We start from the raw sequence: 5,530 nt of genomic DNA, 5'->3' as shown, positions 1-5,530 counted from the left end.
TAATTTTTGATTGCTCCATGCTATATTATCTACTGTTTTGGGCAATATTGGGCTTCATTATCCACTTTTATACTATTTTTGGGACTAACCTATTAACTGGAGGCCCAACCCAGATTTGCTGTTTTATGCCTATTTCAGTGTTTCGAAGAAAAGGAATATCAGACGGAGTCGAAACGGAACGAAATCAACTGGAGAAGTTATTTTTGGAAGGAAACACACCTGATGAACTTGGACCCCACGTCAGGGGAGACACGAGGTGCTCACGAGGGTGGGGGGCGCCCCCCTAGGCCGCGCCCCCTATCTCGTGGGACCCCCGTGGCTCCTCCGACGTCCTCCCTGCACCCATATATACCCACGTGACCTAAAACTTCCAGAACGCAAGATAGATCGGGAGTTCCGCCGCCAGAAGCCTCCGTAGCCACTGAAAACCAATCTAGACCCATTCCGGCACCCTGCCGGAGGGGGCAATCCTTCTCCGGTGGCCATCTTCATCATCCCGGTGCTCTCCATGACGAGGAGGGAGTAGTTCCCCCTCGGGGCTGAGGGCATGTACCAGTAGCTATGTGTTTGATCTCTCTCTCTCTCTCTCTCTCGTGTTCTTGAGATGATACGATCTTGATGTATCGCAAGCTTTGCTATTATATTTGGATCCTATGATGTTTCTCCCCCCCTCTTCTCTCTTGTAATGGATCGAGTTTCCCCTTTTAAGTAATCTTATCGGATTGAGTCTTTAAAGATTTGAGAACACTTGATGTATGTCTTGCCGTGGATATCTATGGTGACAATGGGATATCGCGTGCCACTTGATGTATGTTAAGGTGACCAACTTGTGGGTTCATGAACCTATGCATAGGGGTTGGCACACGTTTTCTTCGTGATTCTCCGGTAGAAACTTTGGGGCACTCTTTGAGGTCCTTTGTGTTGGTTGAATCGATGAATCTGAGATTGTGTGATGCATATCGCATAATCATACCCACGGATACTTGAGGTGACATTGGAGTATCTAGGTGACATTAGGGTTTTGGTTGATTTGTATCTTAAGGTGTTATTCTAGTACAAACTCTAGGGCTGTTTGTGACACTTATAGGAATAGCCCAACGGATTGATTGGAAAGAATAACTTTGAGGTGGTTTCGTACCCTACCATAATCTCTTCGTTCGTTCTCCGCTATTAGTGACTTTGGAGTGACTCTTTGTTACATGTTGAGGGATAGTTATGTGATCCAATTATGTTAGTATTACTGAGGGAACTTACACTAGCGAAAGTATGAACCCTAGGCCTTGTTTACCATCATTGCAATACCATTTATGCTCACTTTTATCACTTGCTACCTTGCTGTTTTTATTATTTCAGATTAAAAAAACTATTATCTACTATCCATATTGCACTTGTATCACCATCTCTTCGCCGAACTAGTGCACCTATACAATTTACCATTGTATTGGGTGTGTTGGGGACACAAGAGACTCTTTGTTATTTGGTTGCAGGGTTGCTTGAGAGAGACCATCTTCATCCTACGCCTCCTACGGATTGATAAACCTTAGGTCATCCACTTGAGGGAAATTTGCTACTATCCTACAAACCTGTGCACTTGCAGGCCCAACAACGTCTACAAGAAGAAGGTTGTGTAGTAGACATCAAGCTCTTTTCTGGCGCCGTTGCCGGGGAGGTGAGTGCTTGAAGGTATATCTTTAGATCTTGCAATCGAGTCTTTTAGTTTATTGTTTTATCACTAGTTTAGTTTATAAAAGAAAACTATAAAAAAATGGAATTGAGTTTGTCTCATACGCTTCACCTTTTTAATATCTTTCGTGAGTATGATGGAAAGGATAATTGTGCTCAAGTGCTAGAAGAAGAAATCTATAAAATGTTTGGCACTAAATATTTGAATGATGAGCATGATTGCAATGTTGTTAGTACGAATTCTTTGAATATCCATGATGCTAATGATGATTGCACTAGTTATGATGAAAATGCCTCCTATAAACATGTCAATTTTTGTGGAGTAGACTGGGTTTGCAAGTACACACCAAATAGGGAAGATAGATATTGCAAGAGGCATAAGTACTTAGAAACCAAATTGTTGCAAGAAGAGCTAGATGAATGTGCTGAAGATTCAATATTTTCTGTGCCCCTTGTGAACTTTGCAATGAACATGGTCATTTAAAGCTCCAATGCTATTTGTTTCATGATCAAGTCGTGTCCAAATATTGTGATAATTTGATTACCCTTGAGCATCACAAAGAGCTTAGCCTTCTTTTGGGTTATGAAGAAATGAAATGTATAACTGAGGATATTCCAAAATTTGCCCTTGATAAAGTTCTTCGTTTTGATCTAGAGAATATTTATATGTATTGTGCGGTGAATTGCATTGAAAATCCTTATATTGCCAATTACATAAAGAAAAGAAAACAAATAAAAGATGAAGAGAATGCTAACGAAAGGGAAGAGACTTCCCAATATTCTCCTATTATTTCTTATGATGAATCAGGTAACGAAGAGGAGCCCTCTATTCAACAAATCTCATTAATAAGGAGCTCCGAAAAGAGGATTGAACCCACACATGATGTGGTGAAGAAGAAGAAAAGAAAAAGGAAGAGAGGTAAAAAGATATCTCTCCCAAATAATGCTGCTCCTATTACTATTGTGCCTCATGAAAATATAATTGTGGAAGATAATGATACTTCTTATGATCTTGAAAATCTTTTTGGCACTTGCTTGGAAGAATATAATAATTGCTATATATACTATCGGTGCTATCTATACTATTAATGATGAGAGTGATTATGCTTATGATATGAAAAGGCCCAAGCTTGGGGAAGCTATGTTTGATGAGGATGGCATATTTGAGAATATATTTGCTGCAATTAATGTTTGTCCCAAGCTTGGGGAAGCTATGATTAATGAAGATGATATTTTTAGTCTCCCAAGTTTTGATATGCAAGTTTATAATGATGATAGCATGCCCCCTACTTATGATGATTATTGTGATGATACTTATGCTATAAAAAGTAGTGATTATATTTATAAAACTTGTCATGATTATGATTACCCCTTCTCTGAACCTTACTCTTTTAATATGGAAACAATTTATAGTATTCGAGTTTCCTATGATACTCCCATTATTCATGAGAAGAATTTTGCTTGTGTGGAGAGTAATAAAATTTCTATGCTTGTAGATCATGAAAATAATGCTTTAGGTGCTGGTTATATTGTTGAATTAATTCATGATGCTACTGAAAATTATTATGAGGGAGTAACATATGCATGTAGTAATTGTAATAATATCAAGTTTCCTCTCTATGTGCTTAAAGTTTTGAAGTTATGCTTGTTTTACCTTCCTATGCAAGTTGATTATTGTTCCCATAAGTTGTTTGCTCACAAAATCTCTATGCATAGGAAGTATGTTAGACTTAAATGTGCTAGTCATATTCTTCATGATGCTCTCTTTATGTTACAATTCTTATCCTTTATGTGAGCATCATTGAAATCATCATGCCTAGCTAGGGGCATTAAACGATAGCGCTTATTGGGAGGCAACCCAACTTTACTTTTGTTACTTGCCTTTTACTCCTGTTTAGTAATAAATAATTCATCTAGCCTCTGCTTAGATGTGGTTTTATGCTTTTAATTAGTGTTTGTGCCAAGTAGAACCTTTGGGAAGACTTTGGGAAAGTCTTGTTGATCATGCTGTCAAAAACAGAAACTTTAGCGCTCACGAGAATTGCTTCCATTTTTATTTGGAGAGTGATATTTAGTTAATCATCTTTGCAGATGATTAATATATAAATTCCTCAGGTCCAGCAATTTATTTGAGAATTTTATGAGTTCCAGAAGTATACGTTTGATCCAGATTACTACAGACTGTTCTGTTTTTGACAGATTCTGTTTTTCATGTGTTGTTTACTTATTTTGATGAATCTATGGCTAGTAAAATAGTTTATAAACCATAGAGAAGTTGTAATACAGTAGGTTTAACACCAATATAAATAAATAATGAGTTCATTACAGTACCTTGAAATGGTGATTTATTTTCTTATACTAACGGAGCTTATGAGTTTTCTGTTAAGTTTTGTGTTGTGAAGTTTTCAAGTTTTGGGTAAAGATTCGATGGACTATGGAATAAGGAGTGGCAAGAGCCTAAGCTTGGGAATGACCAAGGCACCCCAAGGTAATATTCAAGGACAACCAAGAGCCTAAGCTTGGGGATGCCCCGGAAGGCATCCCCTCTTTCGTCTTCGTTCATCAGTAACTTTACTTGGAGCTATTTTTTTATTTACCACATGATATGTGTTTTGCTTGGAGCGTCAATTTATTTTGTTAGTATTTACTTGCTGTTATTTATAACAATGTTTTGCATCTTTTATTTCAATAAAAGTGGCATTGATAGCCCTTACTATGCCTATGTTGCAAGTATACATGTTGCTGTTTGAAAACAGAAAGTTTACTGCTGTTGCAATAATTCCCTAGAAAAGTCAGAATGTGATAAAATGTTGAAAGCTTTTGCATATTAAGCTATGATAAATTTACTACAGTGGGAATTTTCTTTAATAATTTTTGGAGCTAGGGAAGTATGGATATTGCAGCATTCTTTACAGACTATCCTGTTTAGGCAGATTGCTGTTATGTTTGCATTGTTTGCATATGTTTGCTTCTTTAATGATTCTATTTGAGGATATGACTATTAAATACGCAGAGGCATTTAGTATGAAATGTTGAATAATAATTTTAGTGATTTTCTACAGTATAGTATGATAAGGTTTTTGCAATGGTTTATACTAACTTATCTCACGAGTCCTTGTTGAGTTTTGTATGGATGAAGCTTTTGAGATTTAGGGAGACCGTGATATGAGAGGAATTAAGGAGACACAAAAGCTCAAACTTGGGGATGCCCAAGGCACCCCAAGATAATATTTCAAGAAGTCTCAAGCATCTAAGCTTGGGGATGCCCCGGTTGGCATCCCACCTTTCTTCTTCAACAACTATCGGTTAGTATCGGTTGATCCTAAGTTTTTGCTTCTTCACATGATGTTTGCTATTCTTAGATGTCATTTTATTTTGCTTTGATTGCTGTTTGAATAAAATACCAAGATCTGAAATTATTAAATGTTAGAGAGTCTTCACATAGTTGCGTAATTATTCGACTACTCATTGATCTTCACTTATATCTTTCGGAGTAGTTTGTCATTTGCTCTAGTGCTTCACTTATATCTTTTAGAGCATGGTGGTAGTTTTATTTTGAAGAAATAGATGAAATCTCATGCTTAACTTATATTATTTTGAGAGTCTTGAATAGCATGGTAATTTTCTTAAAATCCTAATATGCTAGGTATTCAAGAATAATAAAATTCTCTTATGAGTGTGTTGAATACTATGAGAAGTTTGATGCTTGATGATTGTTTTGAGATATAGAGGTAATAATATCAAAGTCATGCTAGTTGAGTAGTTGTGAATTTGAGAGATACTTGTGTTGAAGTTTGTGATTCCCGTAGCATGCACGTATGGTGAACCGTTATGTAACAAAGTCGGA

This window comes from Triticum aestivum, chromosome 1A (genome assembly GCF_018294505.1).
Source record: "Triticum aestivum cultivar Chinese Spring chromosome 1A, IWGSC CS RefSeq v2.1, whole genome shotgun sequence".
NCBI lineage: Eukaryota > Viridiplantae > Streptophyta > Magnoliopsida > Poales > Poaceae > Triticum > Triticum aestivum.
The sequence above is the reverse complement of the archived record's forward strand: the minus strand, read 5'-3'. Positions refer to the sequence as shown.